The sequence below is a fragment of the Vipera berus genome, assembly GCF_964194415.1.
Source record: "Vipera berus genome assembly, chromosome: W".
NCBI lineage: Eukaryota > Metazoa > Chordata > Lepidosauria > Squamata > Viperidae > Vipera > Vipera berus.
The window spans coordinates 72,698,541-72,714,560 of NC_138210.1; positions in this window are offsets into that span (position 1 = coordinate 72,698,541).

Genomic DNA, 16,020 nt, shown 5'->3' on the forward strand with positions numbered 1-16,020 from the left:
GACCAGCGCGCGTGAAGCGTCTGCACCTTGCGGAGGCAAGGATGCACAGCGTGCGTGCCGCATGCGTGCAACCTATGCATCCCGTGCATGCATGCATGCATGCATGCATGCGCGCTGTATGTACGCTACACATGCGTGCAACCTGTGCCCCGCTATGTATGCATCCACGAACGCACCAGACACCCTAGACATGCACTGGATGCGTGGTATACAACGTGCGCGCATACCCTTCTGCATGTTACACTTCCATGCGTGCACCGTATGGACAGCATCCATGCACGCGTGCGCTCTGTATGTGCACGCATGCAACCTGTGCGCGCACCGTACGGACACTATACACCCGTGCGCGCGCACACACACACACACACACACACACACACAGACAAAACACACGCGCGCGATCGAAAGGGGAAACCAAGCAGGCGCTGCCCGAGCCGCGGGAACTCGGGTGCAAACCCCACGGATACGTGTGGAGGGGGGAAGAGGAGGAGGGGGTGAGGAAGCGCGTATTCCTGGGCGAAGGATGAGCAGTAGGGAGGGGGGGGGAGAAAAGAAGAGGAAGGAGAAAGCGCCGGGATGGCCGAGAGGAGAAGGGGAAGGGCGAGGCCGGCCGCTGCAACAAAAGAGGGGAAAGAAAGAAAGAAAGAAAGAAAGAAAGAAAGAAAGAAAGAAAGAAAGAAAGAAAGAAAGAAAGAAAGAAAGAAAGAAAGAAAGAAAGAAAGAAAGAAAGAAAGAAAGAAAGAAGAGAAAGAAAGAAAGAAAGAAAGAAAGAAAGAAAGAAAGAAAGAAAGAAAGGATGATTTTGGGGTGGGGGAGAGAAGCGAGGGAGGAAAGAGACAATCAAGCCCATGTGGCGCGCCGACAGGACCGGCGGGGGCTGCAGCAGGGGCGGGAGGGGGAGAAAAAGAGGAGGGGTCTCCGGCAGGGCGATTAACGGGGAGATTAATGTCGCGGGGTGACAGGGAGGCAGCGCCAGTCAATAAAACGCGGAGCGCGGTGACAGGCGCCGCTTTAAATTACTCTGCGCAGCGGGGGAGGGACGGGGGGGGGCAAGGACAAGCCGGGGCGGCTCCCCCTCCCCCGATCCCCTGGCCGAGAGGCGCCCCCCCCAAGCCCCCCTCCCCAATATTTGAAAAGGGGGAAAAGAAAGCATTCAGGGAGGCGCAGAGATGCTAAAAAACCCCCCACCCCTTTGATTTAAAGGGAAGGGGCCCGTAATGCAAGATTTGTGGTGGTGGTGGTGGGGGCTACGAGACCCCCTTCCAAATAATGCATCCTTTTCCCACCCACCCCCTCCTCCCCAAAGGAGCAATTGCGTAGCTGCGGGAAGGAAACGGGGGGGGGAGGGCGCTTGGGCACGCCAGGCTGGCTTCTGCAAAGAGAGAGACGCGAGGTTTCGCCCCCTCCCTCCTCACACCCCCCCCCTTTTGTTTAATCCTGCCGTGCATTTAGGGTTTTATTTGCCTCTGATTTGCATACAATGAGGAGGGGTCGGAGAGGGGAGGGAGAGTCCCTCTCCTTTGCTCCTTCCTTTCCCCCCCCCTCCCCAAAAGGCGCACGGAAACAATGCATCCGATCCTTGAACAACAATAATAATAATAATAAAAGCAAAATAATGCAACTTTGGGGGAGGGGCTGTCTTTTCCAAAGGTGCTTTGGAGGGTGGGATGTGCTCTCCCTCCTTGCAAAAAAAAACACACCAAAAAAAGACCTCTGGATCCTTTCTAGCCTTGCAAAGGGGGAAGGGAAAGGCCTGCAAAAAAAAACACAACCCAACCCCCCCCCCCACAAAACCATGTTCTGGAAATGTGTCATTTGCATGCTTGTCTTGAAAAAAAAAATAATAAAACTATCCTGCGTATGTCTCTTTAAGACCTGGAGCTGAACTTACTAAATATCTGATGATGATGATGATGATGATGATTTTGATGGAAAAGGTGAGGTTTCCTGAACCTTGGGGGGGGGGAAACAGAAGCCCCAAATGGGCTTGGATGAGTGTTGTGTAGGTGCCCCGGTGCGTGGCTGGCTGGCGCATGCGTGCCGGGTTGCAATATGAGGTTGTGTCCTCTCCAAGGGCATTACAATTTAAAGCCAATTGCAAAAAAAACCACCATAAAAGATGGGAGGCTGGGATATTGCATTCATTGTAAGGAGCGTAAGGGGTGTGTGTGTGTGTCTGTGTTTGGGGGGGGCTGGGGGGAGGAAAGGAAGCGAATTTTAACTTTTCCAGCAAGGTTCTCCAGATGCAAAAAGATTTATTTATTTTTTTTTGAAATGGTGCGGATTGGGTCACTGGTGTTATTTCTTGTTCATATTTGCTTCCTGCAAAATGAAAAACCAGCTGCAAACATGGGTGGTGGGTACACATAACATTAAAAAATGCAAAACAAACAAACAACACACACAGACACAAACACACAAGGGTGGTCTTTCCTTAATATCTACCCAGTCTGTTATTCTGTTCGGTGGCTAAGCCAGGATACATCAAAGACCAAGCACATAGGTGGAAATAGTTGGTCTGACCAAGTTGCTAGTCCTCAGGCAAACCGCACCGAGAGTCCGTAGGCAGATTTCAACCAAGGAGACAACATGTAGTCAAATAGAACAACAGTCTGACACCGCTGGAAGGGACCTTGGAGGTCATCTAGTCCAGCCCCCTGCTCAAGCAGGAAACCGTGTATACCATTTCAGACAAATAGTTGGTCTGTGTTCATTTTGGCAGGTTAATGTTGATAAGAGATAAGTCTTTGACTTGTTTAGTGACCGCTCAAAAGATACAACGGCATTGAAAAAAGTGGCTTATGTCCGGTTTTTCAGACTTAAGGACCGATGCAGCATCCCTAGGGTCATGTGATCAAAATTCAGAGGCTTGGCAACTGGCATGTAATTATGACGGATGCAGCATCCCAGGGTCACGTGATCGCTATCTGTAACCTTGCCCGCTGGCTACAGATAAGCAAAGTCAATGGGAGAAGCTGGATTCACTTAATGACTGCACGACTTGCTTAACGACTGTGGCAAAAAATAGGTCGTGAAACCGGGTGTGCCTCATTTTACAGCTGCCTTGTAACATTGTTGAGCAATGTTGGGCTCTATTGCAGTCGCAACATGAGGACTAGCTACTTGTTTATGGACAAAAAGGGACGCTAAAGCCTTTAAGCTATAAAATTTGCCCGATTATAATACAAACTGTGATGAGACACCAAAATGTCCCATTTCTGTATATGTTTCCGAGTAGACCCGTTTTTCTCAATTTTAGCATCTTAAAGCTGCCAAGGTTGACAAACACTGAAGTAGATTAAGGGAATCTTGATAGTATTAAACTGTGTGGACAGAGTCCTGGAATTCTGAGGAAAGGCTTCGCTTGCTAGGGAATTCTGGGAAAATCAATCTGTCTAAAAACAGTTGAATGAGACAATTGCCAAGAGGCTGCCTAGATCAATTCTCTTTGGGGGTTTTCTGTGGTTTTTTTTAAGAATGAGTGATTTAAAGATGGGATTCCTCTTCTGTAGAGACTGAGGGAAAACGTCCCAGAATTCTTTGCTGTGGTGCTAGGGAATTCTGGGACAATTTAGCTTTCCTTGCCGATTAGCAAAGGCAATATTTTCAGCCAGCTTCAAACTGATAAGTTGCTTTACAAAAAAAACAACAACACCCAAATCCCCAATTTGAAACGGCCAAACATTCCTTTTTCATCCCTAAACGAGTCAAATAAAATCACATTATGCTTCAAAATACTTTTTATCCAGCTTCTGTCAAATCGTAATTTATTCATCACCGCAAAAACTTTTTGGTTTTTTTGCACGTATGAAGAAAGGTTTTTTTTTAAAAAAAAAAAGCTGGAATCTGATTCTTCAGCAGTCTCTAGCTTATAAATTTTGCAATGCCTATGGGAACAATGCCGCTTTGCCTCCAAGAAGACTAGTGACTTAAGTTTCATTACAGGAACGTAATAAACTACAATAGGTTGTGTTACTGCCTTTGTGGGTGCTGAACACTGCAAGGACTATTTTTAAAAGGAGAATAGGAGCAAAAGTTTCTAACTACGGAGAACGGTGTGGATCAAAGTTGTCGCTTTAGTGTCGCGAGAATTATTGTACGTCACAAAACGCTATACACACTCTTCAAATCTGCAAAATCTAGACTTAGCCACCAGCATGGCAGAATTTTGTGGAGAATCTGGATAGGAGCCTCGCAAACCTTGTTTCCAAATACAGGTTAGTTCTCGACTTAACAACTCATTTGTCTGAACTGGTACAGGGTTTCCTGCCTGAGCAGGGGGTTGGACTACATGACCTCCAAGATCCCTGCCAACATTATTATTATTGTTGTTATCATCATAATTATCATCAAGTGACTGAAACTACAATGGCACTTATGTCCGTCGCAGCATCCCTGTGATCCAAATTGGGATGTTTGGCAACCGATTCATACTTACGACGGTCGCAGTGACCCGGGGTCTCCTTTTGCGACCGCTTCTGACAAGCAAAGTCAATGTGGGAATCCAGATTCACTTAACAACCCAGTCACTACCTTAACGGCTGCAATGATTCGCTTAACAACCGTGGTGGGAAAGGTCGCAAAATGGGGCAAAACTCACTTAACAAATGTCTCAGCAACGTAAATTTTGGGCTCAGCTGTGGCCATAGGCCGAGGACTGCCTGTCCGCAGATTTCTGGTTCATCTGATCATTAGACAGAAGAAGGTGTGTCTTTGGGCCCAGTTATGCGTGTCCTTAAACAGGCTACTTCCATGTATGTGCTGAGCCCCTTCTCTCGAAATTCAAGATTTTTATGCTGTGCGCTGTATCTGTCCAACCTGACATAAATACCTCAGCTTTCCTCAACTTACGACCACAATTGGGGAGCCATTGTTAAGCAAGGTGGTTGGGCCTGATTTTATCACCTTTTGAAACCATGGTTAAGCAAATCTCTGCTGCCGCTAAGAGAATTGGTCATTAAATGAATCCAGCTTACTCCATTCCCACGTCCGAAGCTGGCTGGGAAGGTCGTAAATGGTGATTACATGACCCTGAGATGCTGCAACCGTCGGTAAGTACATTCCAGTTGCCAAGTCCCTGAATTTTAGCAATGTGCCTGTGAGGACGCTGCGACGGTTGTGAAGCGTGAGGAGCGGTTGTAAACCACTTTTTTCGGCACCGTAACTTTGAATGGTCGCTAAACATATAGATATAAGTCGAGGACTATCTGTATTATGTCTTTATCTACCATGTTGCAGTTTCTCCCCCCTTTTTTAGTGCATTGTGTACTGCTTCTCTCTTGAGATTTACAGAATATAGATCAGGGGTCTTCAAACTTGGCCCTTTAATGACTTGTGGACTTCAACTCCCAGAATTCCTCAGCCAGCGTGTCTGGCTGAGGAATTCTGGGAGTTGAAGTCCACAAGCAGGGGTCTTCTAAAGTGCCCCTTTTATGACTTGTGGACTTCAACTCCGATGCTGGCTGAGGAATTCTGGGAGTTGAAGTCCACAAGTCATAAAAGGGCCAAGTTTGAAGAGCCCTGATATAGATGGTGCTTTTTAAATTATTATTTTTCTAGCTCTCTCTTTTTTTTTTCCTAGCTGGTTTTTCCCCAAACTCTAAAGTCTTTGAGCAGCAGGAATTGAAGCACACCGCCTTGGTGCTTTGGGTTTTTAATGCTGCGAAATTGGGCCTTTTTAAACATTATTATTGTGTAGGCCTTAAGTAGGAACTACTAGTGCAGGGGTAGGCAACCTCGGCTCTTTTATGACTCATGGACTTCAACTCCCAGAATTCCTGAGCCAGCCATGAGTCATAAAAGAGCCGAGGTTGCCTACCCCTGAACTAGTGTAATGGAGGAGCCCAATCCTTGCATATTTATGATTCGATGTTTCGGTCCCCCTTAATTTTTTTTAGTAACAGTCTTTCACGAATATTAAACCTGTGACAGGTGCACGGACAATTCACAGGCGTCCCGTTGCTCCGAAGAGCAGCGTGTTGGAATGCAATTCCTTGGAAGAGGCGTGCAAAGAATTAATAGTCCAATATTCTGCACTTTGCACTGAACTGGAATTGCGGGCAAGTTGACTGTTCAAAATGAGATCGATCAGCTTGCCCTTGGCCTGCTGCTCTCGGGAAGCGTTGAGGACTACAATTCCCATCTGGGGGAATTGCAGGGGCTGTAATCCCGGGCCGCTTTTGAAGGGGATGAGGCGTGAGGCATGGTAAACTGCCACAGAGATCAAAGGGATCTGTCCTCCATCAACATCTGGAGGGCTTGAGGTCCCTCATTCTTAATCCGGCGGGAAGCAAAATAATTTGAGGCTCTAAACCACGGGTAGGGAACCTTGGCTCTTTTATGATTCGTGGACTTCAACTCCCAGAATTCCCGAGCCAGCCATGCTGGCTCAGGAATTCTGGGAGTTGAAGTCCACAAGTCATAAAAGAGCCAAGGTTGCCTACCCCTGGTCTAAACCACTGTAGTGCAATAGAGGCTGTTTTCCGGAGATGCTTTGGCCCTGCAATCTGGTGTTTGGAGGTAGACTGCCTCGGTGGGTGGAGGTTCAGCTTATCTTCTCTGCTGAATGCATCTCTTGGGGATTGTGAGCAAGTGGGTCTCCTATGTGTTAAGGCTGCACTAACTGGGGGGGGGGTTCCTTGCTGCTCTCCGAGCGTGGTGGCTTTCTTGCAGACGTTGCATTGCACAGTGCGCTGATGATGTTACCTAGTTGGGTCGCGAAACGTCTGGGAGAAAAAACACCCAGCTCAGAGAGCAGTAAGGACCCCACAGTCATCGTTCTCCTCCTCCTCCTCCTCCTCCTCCCACACTCCCTCCTAGCACTGATGATGTTACCTAGTTGGGTGGCGAAACGTCTGCGAGAAAAAACACCCAGCTCAGAGAGCAGTAAGGACGCCACAGTCATCGTTCTCCTCCTCCTCCTCCTCCTCCTCCTCCTCCTCCTCCCACACTCCCTCCTAGCACTGATGATGTTACCTAGTTGGGTGGCGAAACGTCTGCGAGAAAAAACACCCAGCTCAGAGAGCAGCAAGCACCCCCAGGGTCATCGTCCTCTTCCCCCTTCTCCTTCGTCCTCCTCTTCCTCTCTCTCCATAAACCCTGCTCCCTTCTAGCACTGACGATGTTACCCAGTTTGGGTAATGAAACATCTGTGAGAAAACAGCCAAACTCAGAGAGCCCCAAGGACCCCACAGTCGTCCTCCTCCTCTCTCCATAAACCTCTCCGTCCCTCTTAGCCCTGATGATGTTCCCTAGTTGGGTCGTGAAACGTCTGCAAGAAAACAGCCAAGCTCAGAGACTACCAAAGACCCCACAGTCCTCTTCTACTTCCTCCTCCTCTTCTTCCTCTTCCTCTTCCTCCTCCTCTCTCTATAAACCCCACTCCCTTCTAGCCCTGATGATGTTCCCTAGTTGGGTCGGGAAACGTCTGCAAGAAAACAGCCAAGCTCAAAGAAAACCAAGGACCCCACACTTTAACCCTGAGCTACAAATATTCTCTCCTATCGGTATTCCACGATGTGTATAAAGCTATTTTACCCAATTTGGTGACTTTGGGAAGGGAGGGGAGGGTGGCTAGACCTCTCCCCCCCCCCGCCATTAAATTTGGCATTTGTAGAGAGTCCGACACCACAGGATGGTGGAAGAGTCTGGTTTGATAAGCGTTATTTCGTTCGTACGTGTGAACCTTCCCTGGAACAGGTGAGCAGAACTGGGAGGAAAGCGAGTTTTCTGATCACAGGCCAATTTTTTTTTCCTGAACAGGCCGACAGGTGAGAAAATCAGAATCTACCTAGCAATTCCCTCCAGCAAAACACAAGATATTTGACACAGGAGGCGGGACCCGCCAAGTCCATCAAAATCAGACGAGAAAGGAAGAGATGTTGTAAAAGAGGCTTTGCAATCTGCAAAAGGCCTCACTTCGGATCCCCCCCCCTCCCGAAATTTTCCCCGCTTCCAAGCCTTCTAAGGAAATTATGAATTATTTCCCATTAATTGTGACGCGGCCACCCCTTTGTGCAAGGCACGCATTGTCCCGGATCGCTTTGCACGGCGGGTATAATGGCATGTGTACCTCTTTCTGACCTCAGCCTACCCTTTCGTTTTGCAAACGGCCTGGTCGACAATAAAGCAGATTTTGAAGGCATTTTCCACCTGGCCTTTTTTGAAGAATCGGGAAAGCATCTTTTCGGCACACTTTTTACCAGCGGGCGACGACGACAACAACAACGTGCCAAAGCGAAGACACGGCTGATCTAAGACAAAAGGATAAGAGATTTTTTTTTTCCTCTCCTCGCTCGCTTCACTGTCGTGCCGAGGACCCAGCCATGAACCGAGATCTATTTCGGTCACTTGGGTTTTGTCCCCAAACCAGACCACAAGTTATACATACATACATGCACACATACATTCTTGCAAAATTGGAGGAATCCATGGAAACGAGATTTCATAAACCCTGCAGAAATCTGGCAAACCCCAGACCAATTTTTGTGGTTGTTGTTGCTGTTAGCCATCTGCAAAGTTTGCTTTGGAAAAAATGCACCTTGCAAAGCAGCCAGACGATCCTTAAAATTGTTGTTTTTTAACACCGCCTTCGACTCACACCAAGGAAGTTAGGATTTTTACCCCTAACCACAAAGGAGCGGAAGTAGGTTCCTTGAGAATTTTACACACGCATACGGATTTTCAGGGCCTCTGCCTCCTCCCCCTTTTCCCCAAATCCCCAGAAGTCCAGGAAAAAGCATCTGCTGGAGGATCCTATCGTCTCTGTGACTCAGTTTCCCCTTTACTCTCTCGTGACGGCAATCAAAGACTTTTGCAAAAACTGCAGCATTCCATAAAACGGAGACACGAGATACGCTTCCTAACGGAGCTTAAATTGCTGACGCCCGGAATGCCCAAAATAAGAATACGAACAGTAAAGTCAACAGCCTCTCCGAGCATGTACAAAGCGCAGCCCTGTTGCACAGCTTGCCTGGCTATTTTGTGTTGTTGTTGTTGTTTTTTTAAGCAGAGTTGCAACGGTCCGCCTGCGTCCAGATTTAAGCCCGACTGAACGTACCACCTCTGGATGCCAAAGTAGGCAAAAACAAAGCTAACGTATCCACCCCTCCCGCTCTCTCCCTCCCTCCGGAGAAGCCAGGATGCCGAGTTCGAAAGCCGCCAGCCTAAAAGACGCCTTGGGTTACTTTTTGGTGGGGTTCCCCTCCTTCTGCCATTCCCGCCCCCCTCCACTGACAGTTTGTCAGGCGAACCCACACAGGGAGGAGAAAGCCGAGGTCATAAAGAGGGGAGGGGGGGAAGGAGTGAGCGAGCAGAGGAAGGAGGGAGGGGAGGGCAGAGGAAGAAGAAAGATTGTAAAATCAATTAAATGAGTTGCTAAGGGAGCTTGGTGTCGGCAGCCTGTCGCGGAGAGGAAAATATGAGCTGCCCTCCACACCTCCGCCAAGGGTCTTTCCCAGTCTTTCCATCATCCTGTCCGTCTGCTGTCAGGGGGGGGTGAAGGGAGAGCCGGGGATGGAGAATCGGGGTACCCATCACGGGCAGAGAGGCTGATAAGAGGAGACGGAAGGCAGGGCCGGCCAGAAATGGGGGCTCAACCCGTGCCAGGAGTTAGGATCAGCGATGCTGAGCTGGGGCGAGGGGGGGACACGAGGAGGGGGGAGAGCTGGAATTGGAAATGGGGTAGGGGGGGGCTTAAGGCCAGGTCTTTGGAGGAAGCAAAGGCAATTTCTGAAAGGGGGCACGGCAGAGCATCCCCCCACCTGTTCCCGGATAAGGGGAAGTGCGTCTTTCCACGTTTCCCAGATAGGGGGGAGGGGGACGGGCAGGACGGGTGGTGGGGGGTCTTCTCCGTACTTCTGGTCTTAACACACCCGGAGACAATAATTTTGGGACACCCCCTCCCCCCTTCATGGCTCTTCCAGCCTCGGAGTACTCTACTGGGGAGTCTGGAGAAAAGAGGGGGGGGGAAATCAGGGAAGCTTCCCCCCCCCAACCTGGCCAAAGTCTTCGCTGCTCCCGCTCTTCCCTCCCGGCTGTCACTGTCACGTCGGGAAGCCGCGAGTCCCTTGCCCGTTCGGGGTCGTCCCCGTCCGCCAAGCCTTCTTCCCCGGCGCTGCCCACCCGGATCCCCCCTTCCCCAGCCCGCTTGGGTCTCTCCGGTGGGACGCTGCGGACAGCCCCCCCTCCACCACCAGCAACAGCGACAGCAGCTCGCGGTACCCCCCCCCCATTTCTCCCTCTCTCCCTCCATTCTTCCTCCCTTCCTCCTTTTTCTTTTGCCTCCTTCCTTTCTTCCTCCTTCTTCCTCTCCTTTTTCTTCCTTCCTCTCTCCTTCCTCCCTTCTTCCTTCCTTTTTTCCTGCCTTCCTTCCCATTTCTCCCTCTATCTTCCTTCCCCTTCCCTTCCTCGCTTGCTTCCTCCTTCCTTCCTTCCTTCCCATTTCTCCCTCTATCTTCCTTCCCCTTCCCTTCCTCGCTTGCTTCCTCCTTCCTCCCTTCCTCCCTTCCCATTTCTCCCTCTACCTTCCTTCCCCTTCCCTTCCCCGCTTGCTTCCTCCTTCCCCTCTCCTGCCTCCTTCCTTCCCATTTCTCCCTCTATCTTCCTTCCTCTTCCCTTCCTCGCTTGCTTCCTCCTTCCTCCCTTCCTCCCTTCCCATTTCTCCCTCTACCTTCCTTCCCCTTCCCTTCCCCGCTTGCTTCCTCCTTCCCCTCTCCTGCCTCCTTCCTTCCCATTTCTCCCTCTATCTTCCTTCCTCTTCCCTTCCTCGCTTGCTTCCTCCTTCCTCCCTTCCTCCCTTCCCATTTCTCCCTCTACCTTCCTTCCCCTTCCCTTCCTCGCTTGCTTCCTCCTTCCCCTCTCCTTCCTTCCTTCCTTCCTTCCTTCTCGCCCGCCCGCGCGCCTCCCCCGCTCGCTCCGCCGCCCCTTTTCCCCGCATTCATTTATCCCTCGCTCGCTCGCTCGCTCCTCCGGCCCCTTCTCCGCCTGCCTCCCCGTCCTCCCCCTCCTGCGCTCCGGCCCTCCTCCTCCTCCTCCTCTTCCTCCTCCTCTTCCAGCCGGCCCGGCCTGCCTGACTCCCCTCTTCCCCGGACGACCCCCGGGCTGCCTGGCTGGCCGGCTGGGCTTTGGCGGCGGTGGGCACAGGCAGGCAGGCAGCCGGGGGGGGGGGGTCTTGCAGCGCCGGCGTTGCCCTGGCTGCTGCCTCGGCCGCCTCCTCTTCCTGGCTGCTCTCGCTCTGCCCATCCGCTCTCCTCCTCCTCCTCCTCCTTCCCTCTCTTCCTCCTCCTCCTCCTCCTCCTCCTTCCCTCCGCCGCTTGCGCGCTAGCTGCCTGCCTGCCTGCCTGGCTGGCGGGCTGCCTTCCTGGGCTGGCAGGATAGGAAATCGATGCCACTTACACCTCCGCGGAAAGAGAGCGGGGACCAGCAGGCGCCGCTGACGCTCCTGGCCGGCGGGGTGGGCGGGGGCGGCTGGAGGAGAGAGAGGGAGGGGGGGCGCCACAAGCCTGGAGATCGTCAGCGCCGCTCGGCTGCCTGCCTGCCTGCCTGCCTGCCTGCCTGCCTGCCTGCCTGCCTGCCTTGGCTGGCCGGCCGGCTGGCTGGCCGGCTGGCTGGCTGGCTGGCTTGGGCGGGCTCCTCCAGCGCCGATCCTGGCTCGCCTCCTTCGGCTCAGGCAGGCAAAAATCGATGGGGTTCGCCGCGCCGGGGCTTCCCCATTGATTTCCACTGGCGTCCGCCTCCCAATGCCCGCCTCGGTCCCTGGCGCGGCGGAGCTGGCGGCTGCCTCGCAACACAATGGAATAATCAATTCAGCCCTCCGCCGCTCCCTCCCTCCCTCCCTCCCTCCCTCCCGCCTCCCTCCCTCCTCCGCTCGCCCGCCCGCCCGTCCGCACACGCGCGCTCGCTCCCTCCCTCCCTCGCTGCCGCTCCCCCGCCCCCCTCGCCCCGACCGACCGACCGCGGGCACGCTGCGCGCCCCCGCCCTCCCCTCCCCGGCCGAGCGGGGGAGGGAGGGGCGGAAAGGAGCCGCTCCGGCAGGTGCAGTTTTTTTTTTTGGGGGGGGGGGGTTGGGGGGCAGGATTAGAATCGGGAGTCCCCGGAGGCAGCTGGCCGGGGGAGGGGGAGGGCAGAGCCGTCCTTAATTAAGGCAGGGAGGGAGGGGGGCAGTCCTCGATTTACGACCCTTTCCTTTCCTTAGGGAAGCAGCTAATGGACCCCGGGAAGTAGTCCTCGATTTACGACCCTTTCCTAGGGAAGCAGCTAATTGACCCCGGGAAGTAGTCCTCGATTTACGACCCTTTCCTTAGGGAAGCAGCTAATTGAGCCCGGGAAGTAGTCCTCGATTTACGACCCTTTCCTTTCCTTAGGGAAGCAGCTAATCGACCCGAGAAGTAGTCCTCGATTTACGACCCTTTCCTTTCCTTAGGGAAGCAGCTAATTGAGCCCGGGAAGTAGTCCTCGATTTACGACCCTTTCCTTTCCTTAGGGAACCAGCTAATCGACCCACAGGAAGTAGTCCTCGATTTACGACCCTTTCGAGCCCGGGAAGTAGTCCTCAATTTACAACCCTTTCCTTTCCTTAGGGAAGCAGCTAATCCAGCCCGGGAAGTAATCCTCGATTTACGACCCTTTCGAGCCCGGGAAGTAGTCCTCGATTTACGACCCTTTCCTTTCCTAGGGAAGCAGCTAATCGACCCCCGGGAAGTAGTCCTCGATTTACGACCCTTTCGAGCCCAGGAAGTAGTCCTCGATTTACGACCCTTTCCTTTCCTTAGGGAACCAGCTAATCGACCCCCAGGAAGTAGTCCTCGATTTACGACCCTTTCGAGCCCGAGAAGTAGTCCTCGATTTACGACCCTTTCCTTTCCTTAGGGAAGCAGCTAATCGATCCCCGGGAAGTAGTCCTCGATTTACGACCCTTTCAAGCCCGGGAAGTAGTCCTCGATTTACGACCCTTTCCTTTCCTTAGGGAAGCAGGTAATCGAGCCCGGGAAGTAGTCCTCGATTTACGACCCTTTCGAGCCCGGGCAGTAGTCCTCGATTTACAACCCTTTCCTTTCCTAGGGAAGCAGCTAAGCGACCCCCGGGAAGTAGTCCTCGATTTACGACCCTTTCCTTTCCTAGGGAAGCAGCTAATCGACCCCAGGAAGTAGTCCTCGATTTACGACCCTTTCGAGCCCGAGAAGTAGGCCTCGATTTACGACCCTTTCCTTTCCTTAGGGAAGCAGCTAATCGACCCCCGGGAAGTAGTCCTCGATTTACGACCCTTTCCTAGGGAAGCAGCTAATTGACCCCGGGAAGTAGTCCTCGATTTACGACCCTTTCCTAGGGAAGCAGCTAATTGACCCCGGGAAGTAGTCCTCGATTTACGACCCTTTCCTTAGGGAAGCAGCTAATTGAGCCCGGGAAGTAGTCCTCGATTTACGACCCTTTCCTTTCCTTAGGGAAGCAGCTAATCGACCCGAGAAGTAGTCCTCGATTTACGACCCTTTCCTTTCCTTAGGGAAGCAGCTAATTGAGCCCGGGAAGTAGTCCTCGATTTACGACCCTTTCCTTTCCTTAGGGAACCAGCTAATCGACCCACAGGAAGTAGTCCTCGATTTACGACCCTTTCGAGCCCGGGAAGTAGTCCTCAATTTACAACCCTTTCCTTTCCTTAGGGAAGCAGCTAATCCAGCCCGGGAAGTAATCCTCGATTTACGACCCTTTCGAGCCCGGGAAGTAGTCCTCGATTTACGACCCTTTCCTTTCCTTAGGGAAGCAGCTAATCGAGCCCGGGAAGTAGTCCTCGATTTACGACCCTTTCCTTTGCTTAGGGAAGCAGCTAATCGACCCCGGGAAGTAGTCCTCAAGTTACGACCCTTTCGAGCCCGGGAAGTAGTCCTTGATTTACGACCCTTTCCTTTCCTTAGGGAAGCAGCTAAGCGACCCCGGGAAGTATTCCTCGATTTATGACCCTTTCGACCCCGGGAAGTAGTCCTCGATTTACGACCCTTTCCTTTCCTTAGGGAAGCAGCTAATCGAGCCCGGGAAGTAGTCCTCGATTTACGACCCTTTCCTTTGCTTAGGGAAGCAGCTAATCGACCCCGGGAAGTAGTCCTCAAGTTACGACCCTTTCGAGCCCGGGAAGTAGTCCTTGATTTACGACCCTTTCCTTTCCTTAGGGAAGCAGCTAATCGAGCCCGGGAAGTAGTCCTCGATTTACGACCCTTTCCTTTGCTTAGGGAAGCAGCTAATCGACCCCGGGAAGTAGTCCTCAAGTTACGACCCTTTCGAGCCCGGGAAGTAGTCCTCGATTTACGACCCTTTCCTATCCTTAGGGAAGCAGCTAAGCGACCCCGGGAAGTAGTCCTCGATTTATGACCCTTTCGACCCCGGGAAGTAGTCCTCGATTTACGACCCTTTCCTTTCCTTAGGGAAGCAGCTAATCGACCACCCCGGGAAGTAGTCCTCGATTTACGACCCTTTCGAGCCCGGGAAGTAGTCCTCGATTTACGACCCTTTCCTTTCCTTAGGGAACCAGCTAATCGACCCCCAGGAAGTAGTCCTCGATTTACGACCCTTTCGAGCCCGAGAAGTAGTCCTCGATTTACGACCCTTTCCTTTCCTTAGGGAAGCAGCTAATCGATCCCCGGGAAGTAGTCCTCGATTTACGACCCTTTCAAGCCCGGGAAGTAGTCCTCGATTTACGACCCTTTCCTTTCCTTAGGGAAGCAGCTAAGCGACCCCCGGGAAGTAGTCCTCGATTTACGACCCTTTCCTTTCCTAGGGAAGCAGCTAATCGACCCCCAGGAAGTAGTCCTCGATTTACGACCCTTTCGAGCCCGAGAAGTAGGCCTCGATTTACGACCCTTTCCTTTCCTTAGGGAAGCAGCTAATCGACCCCCAGGAAGTAGTCCTCGATTTATGACCCTTTCGAGCCCGGGAAGTAGTCCTCGATTTACGACCCTTTCGAGCCCGGGAAGTAGTCCTCGATTTACGACCCTTTCCTTTCCTTAGGGAAGCAGCTAATCAAGCCCGGGAAGTAGTCCTCGATTTACAACCCTTTCGAGCCCGGGAAGTAGTCCTCGATTTACGACCCTTTCCTTTCCTTAGGGAAGCAGCTAAGCGACCCCCGGGCAGTAGTCCTCGATTTACAACCCTTTCCTTTCCTAGGGAAGCAGCTAAGCGACCCCCGGGAAGTAGTCCTCAATTTACGACCCTTTCCTTTCCTTAGGGAAGCAGCTAATCGAGCCCGTGAAGTACTCCTCAATTTACGACCCTTTTGAGCCCGGGAAGTAGTCCTCGATTTACGACCCTTTCCTTTCCTTAGGGAACCAGCTAATCGACCTCGGGAAGTAGTCCTCGATTTAGGATAGTTTCGCTTAGGGACAAGTTATGAATCCCTGAAAAGTAGTCCTCAGGCGGTGTGGCACGTTTCGTTTAACGGGGAACGAATTAAACCGATGTCAAAAAGCAGTCCTCGGCTTACGACGGCTTCGCTTGGGGGGGCGCGTCGTTAATCGGTGAAAAGTAGTCCTCGACTTAATGACAGTTTTCGTTTACTAAGGACAACAAAGAAAAGTACAACCGTTTTGTTTAATAGGGACGAATTAGTCAGTTAAAAGTCGCCCTTGACTTAATGACAGTTTCGTTTAGGGACGAATTCTTAATCCATTAAAAGTCCTCAACGTGACAGTTTGGTTTAATAGGGACGACTTAATCAATTAAAACTAGTCCTCGACTTGGGACAGTTTTGCTTAGAGATGAATTATTAATCCATTAAAAGTAGTCCTCGTTTTATGACAGTTTTGCTTAGGGATGAATTAATCGATGGAAAGAGTCCTCGACCTACAACAGTTTTATTTAGGGACGAATTAATGGATGGCAGATAGTCCTCAAGTTATGACAGTTTCATTTAGCGATGAATTAATCAACTGCAGTTAGTCCTCGACTTATGACAGTTCCTTCAGTGACCATTGGAAGTTGCAACCGAAAGGAAAAAAAGAGACTCCTCACCATTTTTCACACTTATGACCGTTGCAA